Raw genomic sequence first — 25,735 nt, forward strand, 5'->3', positions numbered from 1 at the left:
GTTTATGGTTTTTTTTTTTTTTTTTGACTTTTTGCCTTTTCTGGGGCTGCTTCCGCAGCATATGGAGGTTTCCAGGCTAGGGGTCTAATCAGAGCTGTAACCACCAGCCTACGCCAAAGCCACAGCAACGCGGGATCCGAGCCACATTTGTGACCTACACCACAGCTCAGGGCAACGCCAGATCCTTAACCCACTGAGCGAGGCCAGGAACCGAACCCACGACCTCATGGTTCCTAGTCGGATTCTTTAACCACTGCACCACGACGGGAACTCCTGTTTATGTATTTTTTAAGACCGCTGATGGTAAGCATCAAATCACTATGGGATATGAGTCTTATTCAATATATTTAAAAGGGTAATATAGTAGTTTAATATTAAGATGTAAATGTTTATAAAATAGAAATTATATCCATCCTCTTCAACTATTACGTTTTAAACTAATGAAGAGGAATATTAGATATCACCTTAAAAATGTACATATTCTTTTAGGGCTAGAGGGGCAAAATTTTTGAAGATTGTACTAACTGTGAAGGACCCCTGGCTAGAAAGGCAGAATGAAGCCTGATTAGAGACATTGTTAGAAGGCAGGTGGTGTTTAGGCCAATCCCTAAGCCTCAGTTTCCCCATCTGTAAATGGGGTCCATCCCAGGATTTTGAACAGTCTACAGTGGGACACAGGAGGTGTGAGATAGTGAATCCAAACCCACATTGGGACTGGCATGAGAAGCTATCAGTCCTAAGGGACATTAATAGAGGGCAGGAGAAGATATTATGTAGTCATTTAAATCCAGGGTTAGAAAAGGACTCCTTTGTCCTTACCAGCATCCTGGACTAAGGAAAGGATGGCCAATCTCTGCTGCCCTCAGAGACACCCATAAACTCTGGGGGCCAGCAGAAAGTGCAGCCACTGGCCCCAGGTGACCCCCCTATGGGTTTGGGAGGTGGGGCAACTGGCTGGAATGTAAGAGGCCTGTTGCAAACAGTTGCCAGGATATACCAGCCTCTTCCTAAAGCCCAATGCCTGCCAAGGCCAAAGAGGTGCCAGCTGAAATTTGCCTCTCTGGCCTTTGCCATGGGTGAGATGAGGGAGGAAGGGAAGTCGGAAGCCAATTTCAAGAGGTTACAGAGGCTTCCACCTGCTGGCTGGCTCTCGCAATGGCTGTGGATGAGATGGAACTTAATGCAGAGCAGATCTGTTCCATGCTGTAAGTTATCTTTCAGTTACATTGTAATTGGGCATCGAGCAGGTTTTGGTAGCTGAGTTCTCTGGCTGGTCTAGAAGGGGTGCAGGGGCTTGGCAGGGACAAAATTTTGCCCTTATGAGCTGTGCCTGTGGGCAAAGCTAGTCAAAATGAAGATTTGGGAAAGCTGTAGCAGCCTGTTTTTGACTCAAATAACAGAAGCCGATTTAAGTAAAAAAGAAGGATAGATAGATAGCTCTTCTTTTTTTTGGGGGGGGGGTCTTTTGAGGGCCGCTCCCACGGCATGTGGAAGTTCCCAGGCTAGGGGTCTAATCAGAGCTGTAGCCACTGGCCTACGCCAGAGACACAGCAATGCAGGATCCGAGCCATGTCTTCGACCTACACCACAGCTCACGGCAATGCGGGATCCTTAACCCACTGAGCAAGGCCAGGGATCAAACTTGCAACCTCATGGTTCCTAGTCGGATTCATTAACCACTGCATCACGACGGGAACTCCAGATAGATAGCTCTTTTTAACATGAAAATGAAATGAGGTTAAAAAATGCATTAATGGGAGTTCCCGTCGTGGCGCAGTGGTTAACGAATCCAACTAGGAACCATGTGGTTTCGGGTTCGGTCCCTGCCCTTGCTCAGTGGGTTAATGATCCGGCGTTGCGGTGAGCTGTGGTGTAGGTTGCAGACGCGGCTCGGATCCTGCGTTGCTGTGGCTCTGGTGTAGGCCGGTGGCCACGGCTCCGATTGGACCCCTAGCCTGGGAACCTCCATATGCCTCGGGAGCGGCCCAAGAAATAGCAAAAAGACCAAAAAAAAAAAAAAATGCATTAATGCATTTAATGGTGCTCCTAGAATTTCTTGAAGGGAAGTAACTGTCTTTATTAGGGGAAATAAGACTTTAGAGGAAGAAAGTGAGATCTTCAGGGCATGAGTGTTGACAGGAACCCTAGCGATGAAGATAGATGAACATATATGGTTAGGGAGTTCTCTCTGTGGTACAAAAGGATTGGTGGCATCTCTGCAGTGCCAGGATGCAGGTTCAATATCCAGCCCAGCACAGTGGGTTAAAAGGATCCAGTGTTGGAGTTCCCATCATGGCTCAGCAGTAACCTGACTACTATCCACAAGGACACAGGTTTGATCCCTGGCCTTGCTCAGTGGGTTAAGGATCTGGTGTTGCCAGCTCCGATTCGACTCCTTGCCTGGGAATTTCCATTAGCCATGGGTACAGCCCTAAAAAAAAAAAAAAAAAAAAAAAAATCCAGTGTTGTCATAGCTGCATGTAGGTTGCAGCTGTGGCTTGGATCTAATCCCTGACCTGGGAACTCCATATGCCTCAGGGCAGCCAAAGAGGAAAAAAAAAAAAAAAAAAAGATAAATGGTTAGAATGCCTCTTCCTGAATGGGAAGCTGGAAGAATTTGGGTTTTTTTTCTCCAGAGAGGATGGGATAGAGGAGAGAAGGATGGGGCAGGGAGAAGAGGTAATAATTTGGGAAAAGGCCAGGCCCTAAGGGGTAAAGAGCCAGTCATAAAACCTCAAAGGAGGGTACAGAAAGAACTTTAAAAGAATGTCAGGAGTGTGAGTTTAAACTGTTTGCAGGAGTTCCCTTCATGGCTCAGCGGTTAACAAGCCCGACTAGGATCCAAGAGGATGCAGGTTCAATCCCTGGCCTTGTTCAGTGGGTTAAGGATCCAGCATTGCTGTGGCGCAGGCCAGCAGCTGTAGCTCTGATTTGACCCCTCACCTAAGAACTTCCATATGCCGCAGGTGTGGCCCTAAAAAACAAAAAACAAACAAATAAAAATAAACTTTGCAGTGCATCATATGACTATGCCCCAGGGCTGGGGGCATCCTAAACTCTCTACCCATGAATGTTTTGTGTGGGAAGAGGTGTGGGCAGTTCTCGGGAAGGGCTAAGTTTCATTTGGACATTTCTGAACCGTGTGACTGCAACAGCCTGGCAGAAGCTGGAGCCCCGGAGACAGAGAGATTTAGAATTGAAAGCTGCCAGAAATTTGCAGAAATCTTAGGGAAGGCTTTGGCTTCTACAAACCATTACTTCAATATCAAAGGCAAGGAGGTTAACATCTGAATGACAAAAGTAGTGTACATTCATTTCAAAAAGTAGAGAAGAAAAAAAAGAAGCAGGCATTCCTTTGCGGAGCGGTGGGTTAGGGATCCGGTGTTGTCACTGCAGCAGCCTGGGTCACTTGCTGTGGATTGGGTTCCATCCCTGGCCGGGTTGCATGCTGCAGGTGCAACCAAAAAAACCCTTCCCCAAAACCAAACCAAAACAAAAGACCATCGTTAAGAAGCAAGAATAGCGAGTCTCCCTTGTGGCTAAGTGGAAACGAACACGACTAGTATCCAGGAGGATGTGAATTCGATCCCGGCATCTCCGATTTGATCCACAGCCTGGGAACTTCGCATGCTGTACCTGCCACCCCACCCCGCCAAATCGAGGACATAATTTTCTACAACAGTATGGAGGATGTTCCCCATTTAGGCGAGCAAGCATATTAAATAAATAGGAAGACAGGTAAGAAGTCCAGAACCATACATTTCTAGTTGCAGAAGCCTCATGAGGGAGCGAAGCCCTTTTGTGAAAATTATAGGCAGCACAGTTTCCTCCAGGAGAATCTGGATACCCAATTTGGATATCCAGGTTCTAGCCTCAGCATTGCTTCTCACTGCAAGTCACGTAGCTTCTCTGGGATTGTTTCTTCACTGGAAGGATGAGGAGATGGTACGAGATAATCTCTAAATTCCCTTCCAGCTTTAAATTCCCTTTTGTGATATTTGCCACACCTGTTTTACTAGCCTTGGAGCTTCCTCCCCGGCTCCTCCCCCAGCAGCCGCGCCACTGGCTCGCACCAGAGGGCGCTCTAAGCGGACCCAGGGCAGCGTGCGGTGGGCGGAGTGGTGATTCAGGGGAGTCTCCAGAAGCTCGGTAATTGGCCGCGGTCCGGACGGAAGGGGGCGTGGGGAAAGGGGAGGGGACGAGCTGCGCGATGACGTCGACTGGCGGGGGCGGGGCTGGACCGCGCAGCGTGTGACGCCACGGCCGCCGCGGAGCTGGGATTAATGGGAAAAGTTTTGGCAGGGGCCGGAGGACCCTGCGGAGCCTGCCGGACGGTGGCGGTGGCGCGGGGGGCAGCCAAGTCAGGTCAGTCTGGATCCGGGGAAGTGGATAGGCAAGCAGCGGAGGGAAGCAGCAGGCCTGAGCTGAGGCGGGCAACGGGGCTGGAGCGCAAGGCCCGGCGGGCTGTGGGGTAGGGGAGCCGCAGGGGTCCTTGGACCCAGCTACAGCTGCTTCCTGTTGCCTCCGGCCCCCCGCCGGTCCACGGTCGTTAGTTGCTCTGCAGGCGCCCCGCTCTGCTGACCCGGTGCCCCCAGGCTTTGGACGCCCATCCCTGTTTAAGCCTGAACCGCGGGCCTCCCCCCAGTCCTCCCCCCCGCACCCCGCACTCTGTGTCCCCTCTTTGGGCCTCTTACTCCGTCTCCTCCCACTTCTGTGTTCTGAGAGCTGGGTCTCAGGTTGGAGGTCCTCTCCCACTCCCCACCCTTGCCTCCAGGCTCTTCCTTCATCCCTTACCTGGTACCCAAATCAGTCGCCCTCTCTACCCAGGGTGTCCTCGGAGATCATCTCTGACCCCTCGTTATCCTGCCTTTGTCGTCCCATCCTTGCTCTCTCAGTCTGCTCTCTTTTCCCATCCTTATCCTTTCCTTACCTGGTGTTAAGCTCCCCGTCGTCTTCTTCGCGGTATTAGGCTTTTTCAGCCGGTGTCTGCAATCCCAGTCAACCTACGCCCCTCCTACCCAGGTTGCCCCCAGAGGCCCTGTTTTTGCTTCATTCTCTGATTTCCTTCCAGTTAGCCCTGTCCCCTGCATTCCTGACACCCGTCTCCCTTCCCTCCCAGTTCTTTGCCTCTGCTTCTGGGAGAAGCATTAGTTCCAAATACAACTTTGCTTTCCTTTGACCTGCAGTTGAGAGAGTCATGGTTTGGGGGCGGGGGTGTTCAGCCCGCGATTGAAGTAAGAGACTGAATGTCAGCGGTAAATAGCAGGTATGTCTGTGTGGGAGAATTTACTGGGGCGTTGCATCAAGGATCATGTCCAATTTGTAGACCATTCTTCTAATCTCAGCTCTAGTACTTCCCCTTTATGGGTCTGTTGACTTCCAGGAACCCTTGAGGAGAGACTGGCCGCTGAATTGGACCTGTGCCAGGGGTAGCTGGAGGCCTTATCCAACCCTTTTCCCCTTCCAGGAAGCAGGGCTTTGTGGCTTTACACTCTGGATGTACTGTATACATTTAAGTCATGATACCCCAGCCTGTCTCTGCCCTCACTCCCACCCTCCACCCTGTACCCCATCCCAAGAGCTAAAAGAAGTCTCCAGAAGCTATGCCCCAGAGAATGCCTGTGGTCTTCAACCTTTTTCCTCTGTACTGGCTCCAGAACATTTTTTTTTTTTTTTTTTCCTGTTTGAGTTTTGAAATAGATTGCCAGCCTGATGGCCCTGGGGCTGGCAGCTATTTGTCCCTTTTATTGTTGGTGGTTCAGACTACCTGCTGACTTTTCCTTCTTGCCCATCTCTTACCCACTGAATGTGTCGGGGCTTCTAATGTCAGTCCCTGAGCAGGTGCTCTTGAAGGTTCTCCTCCCTCCGTTTTTCCTTGGGAGCTTGATAGCCTGTCACTCCAAGCAGGAGACTGCCACTAAAGTTGTGTTCCCTTTGCCCAGGCGTAGCATAGGGTGTCAGGTCAATATCTGTCTGGGCAGGTTGTGGGGCTGCATTAGTTGGACATGTCAGGAATTTGAGTTGCCTCCAGTCACAGAGATGGTCCTCTCTGGGGCTAGAAAAACCCACCACCTTCGTGGTGCATCTGGATGTTTAACCTTCTTGGGGGGCCGAAAGCTTGAACTCCTTTATTTGATGTTGGTCCCCTGGAGAGATCTTCAGGAAATAACGTGTGCTCTGTTTCTGCCCAGTCCTGATCTTGGAGGATTCGGAAAGCATGACCCACTCTCACGTTTGCAAGTGAAGGCCGGTTGTTTCCCCGGCTCTGGGTTTCTAGGTCTCCTCTTTTGAGGATCATGCTCTGTGTCTTTGAGCCAGAACTGGACTCAGAATTGGCAGCCTTCAGGAGCTGTGGTCGAGAGCCAACTGAACTGGCCAGGCCAGACTTGAAAGTTTTGGAATCCTCTTGTGTGCAGACCCTTTTCTGTGAAAGGAAGGGGCTCGTGGATGGCTGAGCCAGCCCCCTCTGCACTGACCCTTGGGGTCCTCTGCTCAGCAGCACTTGGGGGGGGGGATTTGGGCAGAATGGACCAAAAGGGTTCCCCCGTTCCAATGGAAAACATCCCTCTGGGGCTTTAATGAGTCATTCTGATGAAGTCGGGCTTGTGTGTTTGGTGGTAATGTTGTCCAGCCTTTGGCTCCTTGGGACTTTACTTACCTGACTCTTTTGGGCAGTTTGCTGCTCTGTCTGGGACCCCTGGGTAGAGCCCTCCCCCGAGGTGGCAGGTGAGAAGGGCTTGAGAGGCAGTCAGGCCTGGTCCTTGGGGAGCAGCTTGGGCACCAGCAGCCCTGGCTGGATAGCTTCTTGCAGTTTGTCCACCTGGTCGTCACCTGTGTGGGTCGTCATCATTATCGATTACCATTCGGTGACCTGTGCAGAGCTGGCTGGGGTCAGCCTGCCTCTCTTTTTCAAAGGTGTGAACAGACAGACCCCCGACCTAACCTTGTAGGTGGTGTAGCCCGTCACCTCCTTAGTTTAATGAACTGCTCTTTTGTTTGGCTGCCTTTCTCCTTGCCTCTCCACCACTGCTTTCCTCCTCCTTTGCTGTGAGATAGATCACCCCATGGGGGAAGAATTGCCCTCACTCAGCCTGCCAGCCCTACCTGTGGTTCCTCAGACCCCGTCCCCCAGGGCCTGGGGCGAGGACGGCCCCTGTTGGATGCTGGCCTGGGAAGCTAGTAAGCCTCTTTGGATAGAATGCAGCTGTCCTGGCTGTTGTGCAAGCTGTCCTCAGGGCCTGCGACTCCTGGCACGTCCTGGGGTGGGGCGGCCTCTCAGGAGGGGCTGGACCTGTTGCTTGGAAACGCTTCAACTCCGTTCTGTCACCAAGGCTCACCTCCTAGCTGTGACCTGCGGGCTGGGAAGCTAAACTCTGGGGCCCTCTTTCTGTGCCTTTGGGTCCCGAGAAAGGAGCCCCTGGAGCAGTGGCATGCTGCCCTGTCAGGAGAGCTGCACTTGCTTGGGCCTGGCAGGGAGGAAGCGGCCTCTGGCATCAGGTTTCGGATATGTGGATCTTCTTCCTGGCATGTGATTCTTGGCCTTCTGAGCTCAGAGGCTGGTGACTGGGGTGTGACTTCAGTTCTGTCTCCACCGGGCTTTGGTCAAGGAATCAAGCATGAATCAGGGCGTCTCCATTTATGAGCTGCCACGCCTGGGGCTTGTTGGGCCCCAGCTTCTTCCTCACCTCGCCAGCTCCTTCCGCCCCACCCCAGTAGGATCAGCAAAGGCAGTGTCTGCTTACTTGGAAGTGAGCAGACTACTTCCAGGATTGAGAAAAATCTGCTGACTCAGGCTCAGAATCACAGCATCTTGGGGGGCGGGGGGTGAGGGACAGAGGAGGAACCAGCTGCCTTAGGAGCCCTCTTGGAACCCTCATGTTTAATGACAGCATATCAGAGCTGCTTTTCTGACCCCTAGCACCTCTCAGCTAAAGCTGTTGGGTTTCTTTCTATCCTGCAGCGTCGCGTGGTGTTTTGGGTATGCACGTGGTACTCACACAGTGGCTGCTGTTCACCGACAGATGAGGACAGATGCACCAAAGAGGTAATCCTGCCCAGGGCCTCTGACAACTGGCAGACCCATCCCAGGTTTAGGATTCTTGCCTAGAAGATAAAATAATTTCACTAGGGCTGAGTCCCAGATCCCAGGGGCCTATCTTAGCACTTGTACTCAACACTCGCACAGAGTGGGCACTTCTTAAATAATTATTGAGTGTCTGTGGCCTACGTGATTTGGGGGAGTGGCGCTGAGATTTTCACCTTTACTGGTTTTTACTGAAACAAACTCCTCAAGGGTGGGGACTTATTTTGTTTCCTGTCGTGTTGTTTCCCGTTGTGTATAGGGCAGTACCTGGCACAGAGGAGATGCTCAATAAATACTTGTTGAGTAAATACATGTACAGACTTCCTTCTCCGCCTGTGTGAGTGCCAGGCCACAAAGATGGTGTCCATCATCTCATTTATGCAACAAAGATTTCTGAGCGCCTGCTGTAGGCCAGGTACATTCCTAAGCACTTAGAAAAGGATGATAGTAAAAAATCAGATTCTGCCCGTCTCGTGGGTCGGTGGTTTGCTGACACATATGAACGAGAGCTGGGCATGAACATGGCGCTGTTCCTCCGTCTCCGCTGAGGTAGCGGGTCCTCACCAGAGTCACAACAGTGCTCGCGGTTCCATTGCTGTTTCCCGGTTTGTTCTCAGACACCTGGCAGGTTTTATAGACTCTCAGGACGGGAGCTCAGGGGAATTGGACGTTCATTGTCCCAACTGTCTGGGAAGCCAGGCTGTGGGCCAGGGTGGGGGAAACAGGGGGCTCCTGTCTGGTTTGTTTTAATCTCTCAAGTTCAGTGGTTCCAGTAGCTGTTTACGAGCTTCACTTCCCTTTCTCCGCCTTAAACACCCTGAGGGTTTTCCTGTTGCCAAACAGGGTGCTGAGCCCCTGTGTCTGTCTGCCTGTGGGGGTCGGGCTGTTTGTGGGTCTTGCAGGAAGACCTCGGGCAGAGGCCCCTCCTGTTCCCCAGGCCATCCCAAGTCCTTCCTCTGAAGGCCATGTGAGGGGAAGAAGCAGGTTTGGGAGGCTGGAGGTTCCCCGAGAGGAGAGGAGATGCACAGTTCCCCTAAGCAGGGAGAGCTGCTGGGTTGACCTGACGTGCTTTGTCGCTTGTTTCACTGCAGCTAGCCATGAACGGTGGCAGCTGTTGTCCGTGTCAGGGGTCAGCCGTCTAGGGCACCCCTTGGTTTCGAGCTCCCAGTCCCAGCTAGAAGTTTTCTTTGGTAGTTTCCACTGGCAAAGGTGAGCCTATAACTTCGTCAGCTTTTTTTTTTTTTTTTTTTTTTTTTTAATCTCAAAAACTGGTGTTGTCACCTTAGTCTTTCCCATCTGAGGCACTTCATTGGGCCAGGTACTGTGACAGATGGTTCCACATGTGGTCCTTGCCTGTCCCTGTGGCCCAAGTGAATGGAACCTAGTTGGTGAGAGAAGACACACACAAAAAAAAGCTTTCTTAAATATTAGTGAGTCAGTGGGTCCTAAAAACATGGTGCTGACCAAGGATATTCATTCGGAGGAGCAGGTCATCACTGAGGATTGGCTTTGTCCCCGAAGAAGCTGAGTGTCTGATTGGGCCTTGAAAGAAAACTGGTTTATTTTGAAGTCAACTTTAGAATACGGTAAAGTGATTCTCAAACTTTTTTTTTTTTTTTTTGTCTTTTTGCCGTTTCTTGGGCCGCTCCCGTGGCATATGGAGGTTCCCAGGCTAGGGGTCCAATCGGAGCTGTAGCTGCCAGCCTACGCCAGAGCCACAGCAACACCAGATCCAGGCCACATCTGTGACCTAACCACAGCTCACGGCAATGCCCGATCCTTAACCCACTGAGCAAGGCCAGGGATCGAACCCGCCACCTCATGGTTCCTAGTTGGATTCGTTAACCACTGAGTCACGATGGGAACTCCGATTCTCAAATTTTTTGACCTCAAGACCCCTTTACACTCTTAAAAATTGTCAAGGACCCCAAGAACCACCTTGGTTTACCATGTTAGAAGTTAAAACTGAGGCAGTTTTTAAAAATTACTAATTTATAAATTCATTCACTATAATAATACTAAATCTGTTACATTTGTCATAAACGACATTTTTGATGAAAAATAGCTATTTTCCAAAATCAAAAAGTTGAGAGGAGTGACATCGCTTTACGTTTTTGCTAACGTTTGGTTTAGTAGAAGAGAGCTGGATTCTCATGACTGTCTCTGTTCAGTCTCTCAAAGTATGTTGTTTTACTTAAAGGACATGAAGGAAATGTGGCCTCACTCAGATGCATAATTGAGAAAGAGGGGGGTATTTTAATAGCTTTTACAGGTAATTGTGGATATTCTTCTTTGATACTCTACCCAGACTGAATAAGTGGAAGGTTCTTAAAGGTCGGTCGGATGTAGACTCTGACACCTTATCAACAAACTCTTCATTCTTGGTGACATTAAAATCCATTGGCCCATCTTGCACTTTGGCTGGATCTTTTGCTTTGGGAAATGCTGGTTCACTTAGTTATACAGATCTTAACACATTTCATTTTCAATATTAGTAAATCATATTAAGACCTCTGATCTCATCGAAAAAGCCCTCAAGCATTGGGAAGCTGGGAAGCTCACCAGAGTGGGTACACGTTTTCCATAATTTGAATTTTCTTTCAAAAGCTTGCTTTTTATCTTTGGTAACATGCTGTCAGGTTTTCTTCTTCATAACGGCACTCTTTCTTCATTCATTTTCAAGAAAAAGTCTGTCGAAAACCCAAGTCTAAATAATGATAATTTGTCTGTTATTCTTTCCTTTCAAGTAAAAATGATGTTTCATGAGAAAAGTGGCTGTTTAGCTTACAACTGAAACACTGGCACAATTGCTTTTTCTTGAAGCAGTCATGTAGCTTCTATTTTGTTATGTAGAATATTTAAAAGGATTTAAAAGACAAAAAGTTATCAAGGGTCGTGATTTAATACAGTTTTTTTTTTTTTTCATCATTTTGTCTTTCTCAGGCCACACCCGCAGCACATGGAGGTTCCCAGGCTAGGGGTCTAATTGGAGCTGTTGCTGCCGGCCTACCCACTGAGCGAGGCCAGGGATTGAACCCGAAACCTCATGGTTCCTAGTTGGATTCACCTCCGACACGCCATGACGGGAACTCCAAATACAGTTAGTTTTTAATTGGCTTATCTAGGACAGTCTTAAGTGAAATTGGTATTTGATTGTCTGTCACGGTTCTGCAGGATGACTGGGCGCAGTGGGGCTGCTCTTTCCTGGGGTCTCAGTTTGCTGCAGGCAGGTGGAGGCCAGGCAGGAGTCATCCGAGGGCTGGGCTGGGCGTCCGCACTGGCCCACTCATGCGGCTGCGCTCCGTGATGGCTGTTGACTGGTGTGCCTGCGTGTGGCCTGTCTCTGTGCCTTGTGCCTCTCACGGCATGGCAGCTGTTCTGAGCAGACATACCCCCCAGAGCGAGTGTGTGAGAGATCCAGGCGTAAACAGCAAAGTTTCTGATGATCTAGCTGGGGAAGTCACACGGTGTCACTTCCTCTGTGTTTTCTAGGTCACAGGACCAGTCCAGATCCAGGGGGAGGACTTCAGAGGGTGTGAACACCGGGTCAGATGGTTCATTGGGAGGGAGAGAGGCCTCCTTGGAGACCAGCGAATACTTCTTTTTAGCATCTCTTATGTGAGGTAGCCTGTCCTTTATGTGGATACTTCCAGGACAAAGGTGCATTTTCTGACTATTTCCATTCCTGGAAACCACTGTTAGGAAATTCCTAGGTTTTTTTTTTTTTTTTTTTGCTTTTTTTTTTAGGGCCGCCCCTGCAGCACATGGTGGTTCCCAGTCCAGGGGTCCAGTCAGAGCCACAGCTGCCAGCCTACGCTACAGCCACAGCAATGCCAGATCCCTAACCCATTGAGCGAGGCCAAGGATCGAACCTGCAACCTCATGGTTCCTAGTCGGATTTGTTTCCGCTGCACCACAAAGGGAACTCTGGAAATTCCTAATTGATAGAGGCCATTGAAATGGCAGGTGAACCTCTGTTCTTTGGGCAGTAGGTAGCCATTGACAGTTTTAGAGCAAGGAGTGATTATGCTAATGCTGCAAAAAGGTGGATGAATGGGGAGAGAATGGAGGTGAAGAGGTTAAGTCAGAGATTACTGCAGTGGACTAAGTGTAAGGAAATTCTTCCTCATATAGAAACTGAGTTCCTCTGGTTGTTGTTAAAATGACTCCCCCCCCTTTTATTTTTAAACGCCAGATCTGTTTAACGCCAGATCCTTAGCCCACTGAGCGAGGCCAGGGATCAAACCCACAACCTCATGGTTCCTAGTTGGATTTGTTTCTGCTGCGCCACAATGGGAACTCCTAAAATGATTGATTTCGAACTCTCAGCCACACAGATTAAGTACCCAGAGCATGGGTGGAGTAACACACACACACACACACACACACACACACACACACACACACACACACACACACACACACACACACACCCCCCACTTAGGGATGCTGATACACCAGACATTACAAGGGCTTACAGATGTTAGAAGGCAGCTTTATTTAGTTTTTTCTTTTTCTTTTTTTGTCTTTTTAGGGCTGCACCGGAAGGTTATGGAGGTTCCCAGGCTAGGGGTCAGATCAGAGCTGTAGCCGCTGGCCTACACCACAGCCACAGCAACGAGGGATTCAGGCCGTGTCTGCAACCTACACCACAGCTCATGGCAACGCCAGATCCTTAACCTACCGAGCGAGGCTAGGGATTGAACCTGCATCCTCATGGATGCTAGTTGGGTTCATTAACCACTGAGCCACGACAGGAACTCCTAATTTAGGTTTTATTGTCAAGACATTAAAAAGTTAATCATGTTCCCAATGTGGCTCAGTGGGTTAATAACCCAACTAGTATCTGTGAGGATATGGGTTTGATCCCTAGCCTAGCTCAGTGGTTTAGGGATCCAATGTTGCCACAAACTGTGGTGTAGGTCACAGATGTGGCTCGGATCCTGTGTTGCTGTGGCTGTGGCATAGGCCAGCAGCTGCAGCTCTTATTCACCCTCTAGCCTGGGAACCTCTATATGCCACAGGTATGGCCCTAAAAAGACACACACAAAAAATGAACAAAAAACTTAATCATAATTTATCAGATAAAAAGCAGGAAAGATAAAGCTTCATGTTACACCACTGAGGAGTTCCCTTGTGGCACAGCCATTAAAGATCTGACTGAGATCATTGCTGTGGGGCGGGTTCAGTCCCTGATCCAGGAACTTCCACATGCCACGGGCATGGCCAGAAACAGACAAACAAAAATACCGTGTAACACCACTGACGGTGTTTCAGATACATTTCAGTTTCAGTATCACAGACGGTGAAGAAGTGCGAGAAGAGTGAGAAGAAAGGGGGACAAGGTAGAGAATGCTTCGTAGAGGGATAAAGAGGGGAAGAATGGGGTTGCAGGGGGGGAAACGGCAGAGAGTTTGGAGGAGGATGAGAAGGATGAGCCAGAGGAGCTGCTGCTCCGTCTGCGAGCAGAGGCCATGTGGGTTCCAGAGCGGGCAGGGAGCTGGCGCCTTCCTTGGTCCCTGGGGCCCTGGCTCCCCAGGCTTAGCCCTCCGGGCCCCTGCTTTGCCTCCGTCGATCTGTCTGTGAAGATGCCAGGGGAGCGTGTGGTGTTGGGCAGACGGGGCATGACTCCGAGCTCCCAGCCAGTGGGGTCATGACTTGATTAACGAGCTGGTTGGTGCTGGTCTGTCTGGGCCGGGTTCTGGGGTGACGAGTCCGGGAACATCCTTCCTGAGCTGGTTTCTGCCCTGACTCACGGGCGGTGGTGCCGGGATTTGGGAGGGGAGTCTTACCTGGTGTCGGGCGGGTCCCCGTGTTCTGCGTGGTGCTGTGCCCTTTTCAAGTCCCATCTCCCAAGCCTCGCCTCTCCCTGGCCTTGTCGTCATCTCAGTGACTCTCCTGAGATGGGTACCAAGTGATCCACAGCTGATGGTGACACAGCTTTGAAGGAGGGCTCTCCGGAGGTGGATACTGAAGGGAGAGGCTCCCAGGTGTTATGGGACAGCGACTTCACGTTTACGTGCATTTCTGTGTTATTATACTAACAGTACCTAGACACCTAAAGATTTTCGTTGCTTTCATTGGTAATCTGCTATAACTTCGATCCTTATCCCTGCTTTTGGCACGTCCCTCATCCAGAATCGTGACCTCAGAGGCAAGATTGGCTCCTGCTCCAGTGGAGGCACAGGCCAACTTGGCGCTCCCGGCCTGGGTGGCAGGAGCCAGGTAGGCCACCCTGCGGACACACCAGTCTGCAGACCCACTCTGCTCACAAACAGGCTGTCCTTGAACTTGCCAGGACCTGTGAAATGAGCAAGCCGGGTGCGCTTTTCCTCCGTTTCTCTCCATTGCCTCCCTCAGCCCTTGTTTGTGAGCCTCACATTACTTTCGTCCCCTCCTGTTGCATTTCCTCTCGCACAGGGCTCAGCCCCGTGCTGCAGGCATCTTGGGCTCGGTAACATGTGTGGGCTCTGTGTGTGTGATAGGGCACTGAGCACTGTGCCCGGCTTCTACCCGCCAGATGCCAATAGCATCCCCCCCCCACCCCCAGTGAGAAAACCTAGGATGTCTCCAGACATTGCCACACGTCCTCTCTGGGGCAGAACCACCCCTGGTTAAGAACCACAGCTCTGTCATTTTCCAATAGATATTTCTAGCCATTTGGGTCCACTGGTGAACCAGTGTGTCAGTAAAACCAGTAAGATGAGCATGCAGTTCTCACAGTGGGAATTTATCTTCCTCAGTCACCACACTGGGCCCTGGAGGGCTTTGGGGAGGAGTGAAATCGTTCACATTGTTCTGAGAAGCCGCATGATGTGTGCACAGCAGAGGGCCCGTGGCCTAAGAGTAAAGCCGTCTCTGAGAGTGCTTGTGTCTCTCCTGCTTTGCTTCTCCAAGTCTTTTGGTGCCTGGGCAGAAGCCACCTGGCTGTAGCTCCCAGAGGTGCCATGGAGGGCAGCATTGGTATCCTGCAGCACGTGGACTGTCACCTGGCCGTCCTGGTGTCAGACGTCAGCAGCTGATCTGACACTGGGGTCGCTGCAGCTCTTCTCCCCAGACCCCAGTGGTCTCTCAGAACCCTCCTCCCCAGGCAAGTCTCATGGGGGAAAGCTCACCTGCTGTTCTGGATGCTGAGCTCGTTCCTCTAGCCCAGACCATCTCTTCCCCTCCTGAAAACGCCTTTAGGACAGTCCTGAGATCCCGCTGGCTTCCCCCGTCGATCCTCAGCATGTGCGTCCCAAATGCATTCCTCTTCTTTTTATTTTTGGCTGCACCTGCAGCATGTGGGAACTCCTGGACCAGAGATCAAACCCATGTCACAGCAGCCTCCTGAGCTGCTGCAGTGACAGTGCTGGAACCTTAACCCGCTGTGTCACAAGGGAACTCTGAGTGCATTCTGAGCAGTCCATTGGGAACTTGAGGTTGGAGAAGACAAAACTACCCTTCTCTTCTAAGGAGGCCCTCCAAGGGCCAGAAGGCTCAGTGGCATGAAAATAATCCCCTGCTCCCTAGCTAATGGCATGCAGCCACAGAAGAAGGAACCAGGGCCTTGCCAGGACTCCCAGTCCGGCTCTTCTCTCATGTCGACCAGGTCTGAACTGTGTTTCCTCCAAACTCTTGTAGCCCCGTCTTCTGTGCTGGTGGGCTGGGTGATGGCCCCCAAAGATATCCAGGCCAGAGCCCCTGGGCTCTCCGGCTCCTGCCTTATATGGCAAAATGGACTTTGCCGATGTGATGAAGTTAAGGATCTTGAGGTGGGGATTCTCCTGGATTATCCTAGTAGGCGCTCGGTGTGATCACAGTATCCCTTGACGAGGAGGCAATGGGAGATGAGGCAGGAGAGAGGGCAGTGTGGTCCCTGCAGCAGGCTGCTACCCTGCTGGCTCTGCAGATGGAGGGAGAGGCCGCGGAAGGCAAGCTGCTCTGTAAGCTGGAAAAGGCGAGGAAACGCGCTCCCCCGGGCCCATAGGAGGACGTGCGGCCCAGCCAGCACCTTGATTTTCATCCAGTGAAACTAATTTTGGATCTTTGACCTTCAGAATTCTAAGAGAATAAATCTTTTAAGCCAGGGAGTTTGTGGTAGTTTGTTACAGCAGCAACAGGAAACGACTACAGGGTTCATCCGCCTCCAAGCACAGGTGGTGGCGTAGCTGATCCTCGTTTTTATTTTAAGGCAGCCTTAGAGCATCCCTTTCATGGCAGTTGAAAGTCTAAGCCTGTCCTTCCTTTTTCCAGACTAATATTGGAGACAGTGCGTTCCCTGCGGGAACCTCTTAGGGGTTCTTGGGAGCAGAAGAGAAGGCCTCAGACGCCATCCGATCCTCGCTTTTGGAACTCCTCCCACACCTTCTCTCAGATCAGGAGTACTTGATGCTCCAGGTCCATCTTCCCACCACTCCCCTCCTTCCAGTCAGGCAGTGGTGTTTTCTGGGTGCCGCCTATGTGCCAGGTTCTCTTCTAGGCATTGGGGATGAAGGAGTGAGCAAAACAGATAAACACATTTCCTGCTCTCTTAATAATTGTGGGGAAAGGGGAAGGAGCCAGAATTAAGTAAATAGCATGTCCCATGGTGAGAAATGCTATATTGAAAAATGAAGTAGGAGTGGAAACAAATCCGACTAGAATCCGTGAGGATGTGAGTTCGATCCCTGGCCTCGCTAAGTGGGTCAGGGATCCGGTGTTGCCATAAGCTGTGGTGTGGGTCACAGATGTGGCCTGGATACCGCTGTTGCTGTGGTTGTGATGTAGGCCAGCAGCTGTAGCTCCGATTTGACCCCTGGCCTGGGAACTTCCATATGCTGTGGGTGCGGCCCTAAAAAAGCCAAAAAAAGAAAAATAATAAGTAGGAAGATGTCATGGCAGTTTCAAAGAGGGCTTAAGGTAGGCCTCGCTGAGAAGGTAATATTTGAGCTGAAAGAGGAAGGTGAGCCATGTGTGGGAAGAATCTGTCAGGCAGATAGAAAGCAAGTGCAAAGGCCCTGGGTCCGGCACGTGGCTGATGTGTTAGAGGAAGAGTCAGGGGTCAGGTGGCTGGGGGAGTGAGGGAGGAAGGGAGTAGAAGATGAGCTCAGAGACGAGATTAGGGGTCAGATGGCCCCTGACCCTGAAGTACTATACAATCTCCTCCCGTGGCCCGCCCGCCCTCCGTCCTCTCGCCGCTTCTCTGTCTTGGTGTCTCTGTTCCTCAGTTCTCCTCTGTAGGGTATTTGTCACATCATTCCTGTGGAATAGCAGTGGGTAAACACAGTCAGCTTAAAGTGTTAGAGGAGGGGGAAAAGCAGCCTTTTTCTGAATAGCAAAAGCAGTTCCACTGTCACTGTGGGCCTGGAGCTTTGCGCCTAGCAAGGCAGGTTGGCTTTTCTCAGCAGGTAGTTCTGGTGTGGTGTCTGGGGGTCCTCACTTCTTCCCTCACCCTCCTCCTCTGCCCCACGAGGCCTCCACAGCTGCCCACCTAAAATGCTTTCTTGGCAGCGTCCTGGTCTCCCTGCCCCTCGCTGCCAGGAGCTGCACCACGGCCTGCCTCCCCCATTGCTCCGCCAGGTGGCTGGGGCTGCAGGAGCAAGAGGACGGAGCACGTGAGCTGCCCCACGTCGCTGAGCCACACGGGTCCTCCCACTCGCCGGAGTGGCCGCTCCACACCTCAGGATGCTGCCTCCTCGAGGCTTTGCGATATTGCTTGGATTTCTAAGAATCAGGTTTCAAAGGTTCAAGGAAGCTCGATGGATAGTGACCCCATAGCAGTTCTGGTGCTCTGGCAACTTTCCAGAGGGACATTTTGTCAGCTTCGATGTCATCCAGGGGCCGGCACAGACGGTCTCTGCGGATTAAATCTGCCGTGCCTGTGTTCCCAATTTCATGGTTAATCCTAGGTGACTCTGACCAGAACTTGCTTTAAATAATGGCACCAAATTGACTGTCATCGAAACATGAAAAATCTTCTGTAGTAAACAAATTGACCGATCATAATTTTTGTCGCCCAGGTGAAAATCATTAGATAAGTAAGTTCCCAAACTGCAGACTGCATCTAATCAAAATTATATTAATCCAGCCCTGTTTATATTCTACTACAGTGTGCGACACCTATGACTTTTCCTTTTGGCATCTTAATACCCCGCTGTGTTTATAGTACCTACTTCCAACTTGCATTTCATAATCCTTGCAGTATATCACTTTTTTGAAATATATTTTATTGGCGTTCTCTTGTGGTACAGCAGATTAAGGATCCAGCATTGTCACTGTTGTGGTGCAGGTTGGATCCCTGGCCTGGGAACTTCCACATGCTGCAGTTGCAGCAAAAAAAAAGAAGAAAGAGCAAAAGAAATACATTTTGTCTGTTTTCTAGCCCATTGCCTGACCCAGTAGGCTTATCTGCACTCAGGCTGAGGCTTGCCTCTGTCTCCGGCAAGCCTAGAGTAGCCTCATCATCTCCTGCACTACCAGGGCCATGTGTTTTCAGTTCACTTTTTTACCCCCACCCTGGGCACCCTGTGGGTAACCGGAGAGTGCCTCTCATGAGCTAGTGCCAGCACCCACAGGGCTTCTGCCCACACGCTGCTTCCTCTCTGGACTGCAGCCTGAATGCTGCCATCCTTTCTGCTTCCATCATGAGACAGAACCAGTCCATCCATCCTCTGTTCTCTGTGAGTCACAGAGCTTGTTGAGTCACAGGGGAGCAGCCTGCCTTGCACGGTCACGTCCCGTCCTGATGGGTGTTCATTAGCCACCATCAAAGACCTTCTCTCCAAATCTGAAATATGGCACAAATGAACCTATCTACAAAACTGAAACAGATTCACAGACATAGAGAACAGACTTGGGGTTGCCAAGGGGGAGGGAGTGAGAGAGGGAAAGATTGGGAGTTTGGGGTTAGTAGATGCAAACCATTATATTTAGAATGGATAAACAATAGTGTCCTGCTGTAGAGCACAGGGAACTATATTCAGAATCCTGGGGTAAGCCACAATAGAAGAGAATATAAAATAGAATTATATATGTGTATAACTGAGTCACTTTGCTGTCCAGCATAAATTAACACATTATAAATCAACTATACTTCAATAAAAAATAAATTAAAAAAAAAGATCTCCCCAGAAACCAACTCCTTGATGGGCAGAGATGCTCACCAGGCACTTGTTGGATGGAAGGGTGACTGGATGGCCAGCCTGCATGGCCCCACAGAGTGGCCTTGGCACTGGCCTGCACCAGAGCCCTGCCCAGGAAGTCATTTCATGGGGAACAGTCAGACCATCACAGAAGGATGCTGAAGCTGACAGCTTCCTCCAGGATCCACTTCCTAGTTGTTGCCCCACCCTTTGGGTGGGGCTCAGGGGAGACAACTGAGATTTGGGGATTTGGCAGTTTTTCTTAGTTGCCTCCTTCTCCCCACTTCTTCCCCTGGGGGTCTAGTAAGGCTCTTACTCACCTTACTGCCTTGGCACCTGCCGCGGTATGTTATGGTAGAGTTACTGCCCATGTGCTAGCCTCTGATATTGGACTGTGACTTCTTCAAGAGCCGGGCTAACCTGCGTCTAAATCCCCTTTCCAACTCCTGCAGAAGTCAGTAGGTACCCGGTAGCTGAGTAAAATCTGTCTCTCGTGTTGAATCCACTGTGCTACTTCTTTATATGCATCACCTTGTTTAATCCACACAACTCTGAGAGGTAAGAAATCACTGTACCCCTTCTGCAGATGAGAATGCAGAGGCTCAGACTGACTAGGAAAGTCGCCTAGAGCTGCACAGTTAGTATACCACTTGGCAGAGCTGAGACTTGAACCCAGGTGCTTGAAGCTGGTGTCTTTGATCACCACACAGCAGGGCCTCCCCATCGAAGGGTGACTGGCCAGATCTAATGCTCCCAGTTTGGAAAGGACCTGCTGGACTGGCCAGACTGTTATCAGCTTCAGAGAACACTCCCTGCTTTCGAGCACAGCGGAGTCTCTCGTTGGTCACTGAACAGAAGCAAAGCATTGGCAGGCTTTGGGGTCCCCTGCAGAGTCTCCTTCCAGGTCAGTGGGCAGAGGAAGCCCTGAGAATGGCTGTGCTTAGCTCCTCTCTGGATCCGCTCCAAGGCAGTGAGCAAGCCCCCTGGAACCGTCTGAAATAATGAGCCAGCTAGTGGGCCGGGCACGTAGGGTGAGAGGGACTTGCAGGAGCCAAAAACAGCCACCGCGCCATGTGATTAATCAGCCCACTTGTGGTGTTCACCAGGGGAGAGGAGAGGAGAGCCGGAAGATGCTCCCACGTGCCCATACGGAGCAAAGGGAGGAAGGGATTGCCTTTGTTCAGATTCTCCCTTGGGCCAGGCATTGTACCGTGGATGAGCCGGCTCGCCCTCCCAGCAGCCTGCAAGCTGTAGGTATCTGTATTCCCATCTAACAGGTGAGAAAGTGTAGGATCAGAGCAGTTGATCAACTCACTCGAGCCACACAGCTGACAAATGATGGAGCTGAGGTTTGAGCCCTTTGGAGCCAAGCCAGAGGTGCAGGAAGGAAGCCTTACTAGACCCCCAGTGGGGCAACTGAGAAGAACCTGGTGACTCTGCTCTCTCTGCTCATGTCACCTTAACCTGGGCTTTGCAGGCGTGTGCAGATGGGCACAAGTACACACGTGTAGGCTGTGTGCAGAAGCGGAAGGGGATTTGGGGCGCTTGGCGCCTGTCCTGCTCAGCGCCATGGGCCCTTCCTAGACCAGCAGGACTTACTGGGCTCAATCCAGCAGTGGCATTACATTTTTCTCCTTTCTTGTGCCTTGCCATCCCTGGTTTATTTTTAGAGAGCTGTATTTATTTCTGTTCCCACTGCCTGGCTGGAGGCTGGGGTTGGGGTGCAGGGAAGGTATTGGGAATCCGAAGAGGCGGGCATAGGTGGGTCTCGGTGGTGGCCTCAGCTGGGCCCTGGGGGCTGTGCCCCTGGCCTGCCCTGATGGCCTCTCCTCCGCCCAGCTGTAGGCACAGGGGTCCTGGGCAGAGGGGCCGCCACACTCATTGCTTTGGCTTCTCAGAAGGGAGGGTGCTTTCCCCTGGAGCAGAACAGGAAGTCACCTGTGGCACAGCTCACTGGCTGTTTCTGAGAGACAATGGGGTACCTGGTTAAGAGCCAGGCTGTGCGAGACTAAGTTCTGGCTCCACTGGTGGCCTTGGGCGAGTCACTGTCCTTTGAAGGCTTCCTTATAGACCCTACCCCTCAGGGAGACGTGAGGATTAAAACTGCTCATAAAATTACACATAAAGGCACAGAAGAGACGCTTGTTGAGTGTCGATGGTTTCTTGTTAGCATACCTCTGGCCCCTCAGCACCCGGCACCCTAGCTGGATGTCAGTAAACGTTGGTTGGACTCAACAGAACTTGGACTGTTTGTCCTCCTCTTGGCCTCTGAGCACTGGCTGGAGCAGGTGTTGACTGCAGCCTGTGGTTGCCTGCGGGACCTCGCAGGATAAATGTGTGGCAGCTGCCTGCAGTTCACCCACCAGCCCCTGCCTGGGCCCTGGAAGAGGCAGCCAGGTGAGGTGAGGAATTGTCCAGCCTGAAGGTGTCAGTAGCCCCCAGCCCTGTTCTTGCTTTTGTACCTTTCTGAGGCTCTGGCTTTTGGGTGTGAGCTCTGGAGGGAGGGGCTGGGGCCTGGGTCCCACAGATGCAGACACCGCAGGTGGTTCTGGCTGATTGGGCCTGGAGTGTTAGTGGAGGGCTTGCTGGTGGCAAGCTGTTCAGAAAAGATACCTTTGTCTTTTCTAACCCTAACCCTAATTTGTATTTGGGGGCTTTGGAATTAATCAGATGCTACCAATGGCCAGAATTTATTTTTATTTTTTTATTTTTTATTTTATTTATTTATTTTTTTGTCTATTTCCTATTTCTTGGGCCGCTCCCGTGGTACATGGAGGTTCTCAGGCTAGGGGTCCAATCGGAGCTGTAGCCACTGGCCTACGCCAGAGCCACAGCAACGCGGGATCTGAGCCGCATCTGTGACCCACACCACAGCTCACAGTAATGCCGGATTGTCAACCCACTGAGCAAGGGCAGGGACCGAACCCGCAACCTCATGGTTCCTAGTCGGATTCGTTAACCACTGCACCGCGACGGGAACTCCAGAATTTATTTTTTAATTTTTTAATTATGTAAATAATGGTTATTCATTATAGACCATTAGAAAATATAGATAGGAATTGAGAAGAAAAGTCATACACCATGCACCTTTGGTCAATTAATCTGTGACAAGGAGGCAAAAACATTCAATGGCTAAGAGACAGTCTCTTCAGCAAGTGGTGCTGGGAAAACTGGACAACACATGTAAGACAGTGATAGACAGTCATCACTCATACCATATACGAAAATAAACTCAAAATGGTTTAAAGACCTAAATGTAAGAACTGAAAACACAAAACTCCTAGAAGAGAATGTAGGGAGTTCCCGTCGTGGCGCAGCAGAAATGAATCCGACTAGGAACCATGAGGTTGTGGATTCAGTCCCTGACCTCGCTCAGTGGGTTAAGGATCTGGTGTTGCCGTGAGCTGTGGTGTGGGTTGCAGACTCGGCTCGGATCTGGTGTTGCGGTGGCTCTGGCATAGGCTGGCAGCTGTAGCTCTGATTACACCCCTAGCCTGGGAACCGCCCGCGGCCCTAAAAAAACACAAGAAAAAAAGAGAGACTGTAGGCAGGATACTCTTAACAACAATCGTAGCAATATTTTTTTTTTAATTAGTCTCCTAAGGCAGAAGAAATAAAAACAAAAATAAATAGGTCCTAATTAAACCTATAACTATTGCACAGCAAAAGAAACCATTGACAGGATGAAAATATTTGCAAATGGTATGACTGATAAATGTTAATATTCAAACAGTTCATATAACTCAATATCAAAACAAAAACCAAAAAAAAACCCTGAACAAAAAACGGAAAGGTGTTCCCTTGTGGCTCAGCAGGTTAAGGATCCAGCATTGTAACTGCTGTGGCTCAGGTCTCTGCCTTGACACGGGTTCAATCCCTGCCCAGGAACTTCCACATGCCTCAGGCATGGCCAAAAAAAATGGGCAGAAGACCTGAGTAGACATTTTTCGAAGGAAGACATCCGTGAAAAGATGCTCAGTATTGCTAATTATTAGAGAAATACAAATCAAGGTATCACCTCACAACCATCAGAATGGCTGTCGTCAAAAAGTCCACAAATAACAAGTGTTGGCGAGGCTGTGGAGAAAAAGGAACCCTAGTACATTGCTGGTGGGAGTGTAAATTGTTGCATCCACTGTGGAAAACAGTGTGTAGGTTCTTCAAAAAACTAAAAATAGGGGTTCCCGCTGTGGCGCAATGGGATCAGCGGAAACTCTGCAGCGCTGGGATGCAGGTTCAATCCGTGGCCTGGCACAGTGGGTTAAGTATCTGGTGTTGCCTCAATTGCAGCATAGGTTGCAACTGTGGCTTGGATCTGATCCCTGATCCATACGCTGTGGAGCCCCCCAAAAACAAAACTAAACACAGAAAACCACCACAGAAGTAAAAATAGACTACTGTATGATCTAGCAGTTCCACTCCTGGGCTTATATCCAGAAAAAATGAAAACACTAATTCAAAAAGATACATGCACCTCAGTGTTCATGGCAGCACTATTTACAACAGCCAGGACATGGAAGCAACCCAGGTGCCCATCAGTGACAAATAGATTAAGAAGAATAGTGTGTGTGTGTGCGCGCACACGTGCACGCGCACACACACACACACACACACACACACACACACTGGGATATTACTTAACCATAAAAAGAATGAAATTTTGCCATTTGCAGCAGTGTGGATGGACCTAGAGCATATCATGCTTTGTGGAATAAGTCAGACAAAGACAAACACTGTGTGACATCATTTATATGTGGAATCTAAAAGATAATACAAATGAATGTGTGTGCAAAACAGAAGCAGACTCACAGATTAGAAAACAGATTTGTGGTTGCCAAAGTGGAGCAGGAAAGGGGCAGTGATGAATTAGGGGTATGGGATTAAGAGATACAAACTACTATGTGTAAAACAGATAAGCACAGGAAGTTCTGGCCATTATCTTATAATAAATTATAATGGCATATAAGCTGCAAAAAAAAGAGTCACTATGCCCTATACCTGTAATACTGCAAATCAGCTACACTTCCATAAATAAATAAATAAATAAATAATAAAAGTCATGCATAATCACACCATTCACAAATGATTGATATAAATTTTGGTCTGTGTTTCATTCATCTATCAATTATTTTTTGGTGACAAAACTGGGCACCGATCTCTCACCAGCCAGGGTCAGTGTTCTTTGATATTTTACTATGACTGTATATACCTATTCTTTTTTTTTAAAAATGGTGTATTGTTTAACATTCAGCGTTGTGACTTCCCCTTTCCATTTTGCCAGTAGATTCGTTGTGTCTCTCTTTTGGCTCCCTGACCTTCCTTGCCCTTTGTGAGTGAGCAGAGAAAGGCATTTGCCCAAAGGGAGGCATTTGGGAAGAGCCATTTAGGTGTTCATTGGTGTAGTTGCTTAAAGGGTAAGGCCAGAGTGGTGCATGAGGTGAGCTCTGCCTCTCCCCATCCACGTTTATCCCCACCCACCCTCTGTCTTTTTTTTCCTTCCCTACAAACCTGGAAAATGATACTGCCTCCAGTCTAAAGGGTTTTTTCCCCATAGCTTTTAGGGAGAACTTCTCAGGAACTCAGAAAACATAAGAGAATAGGGATGGGAAGGGTCGTGCTTGGGCTGGGGGTGGGGTCTTGGGAAGAGTGACAGGGAGGGGGGCTGGGTCTTGAAGCAGTGAGAAGAAACTGGATGTTGGGGGCAAGTAGCAGGTGGCTGTGGGGACTTCTTGCCGAGACAGCAAGCGAGATGGCCAGGAGCAGGCCTGGAGATGATATAAGGGGCCCGGACATGGGCCAGAAATGGGGGAGAAGGAACTATGTCTTGATGAGACACCCTCCTCCACCCAGGCTCTGCTCTTTGCATGAACCTTTGCTCTCCCCACGGCAGTGCCCAGGCCAGGTGGTTTGGCAGGCCTGGCACACCCGGCCACCGTGCCCTGTGACACATTATGCCAGCGGCTGCTCTGCAGCACCTACCTGGGCAGCAGGCGGGGCGGGGGGGGATCTGGCATGAAGTCAGGCCTGGGGAGGGTGTGCCCAGCATCCTCAGAATGGCCTGCTCAGATTCCATGCTGGAACAGCAGCTGCGAGCTGGGGGGAAAGGCAGCCGGGCTGTTCCCGGAGGAATGGGCTCGCCTCCCCATTACTTCTTACCCCGTAAATGGGGCCTCTGACAGCAGGTGAGGAGAAGCCTCTCTGAGCCCTGAGGGCGAGGGGGACTTGGCCCCTCAGCCTTTTTTCTGGGCCTCTCTGGTCTGCACATAGGGTGGAGCTGGGAATTCACGCTAAACAGGATGATTTCCTTGAGCTGCGCGTTCCTGTGGACCTGACTGGATCATACTTGTTTTCCTGTGGGTCCCAGCCCTGGTGAGACCTGGCAGACACCCGCTGGGCTGCAGGGCAGGGTAGCTTCCTGCCCGTGCCCTCAGAGCCTGAACTGCTCCTCTCCCTTCCTCCACTGCAGAGCTGTGATTAAGCTCCTGTGTGAAACCCTATCCCTCAGCTGACACACGCTAGTAACCGCAGTCCTGGTCATTGGGCAGCTCCT

The 25,735-nt window shown here is 50.4% G+C and overlaps 1 protein-coding gene across 4 annotated transcripts in view; it reads left to right on the forward strand.

The window, feature by feature from the left end:
* Positions 4,227-25,735, forward strand: part of PPARD (peroxisome proliferator activated receptor delta) — a 72,689-nt gene continuing 51,180 nt past the window's right edge. Inside the window, exons 1-2 of one of the 4 annotated variants that reach the window (XM_005665910.3) lie at positions 4,227-4,365; positions 7,961-8,044. The gene's annotated coding sequence lies outside the window, so the exon portion shown is untranslated. 4 annotated transcript variants of the gene reach the window in all.

The sequence above is a fragment of the Sus scrofa genome, chromosome 7, assembly GCF_000003025.6.
Source record: "Sus scrofa isolate TJ Tabasco breed Duroc chromosome 7, Sscrofa11.1, whole genome shotgun sequence".
NCBI lineage: Eukaryota > Metazoa > Chordata > Mammalia > Artiodactyla > Suidae > Sus > Sus scrofa.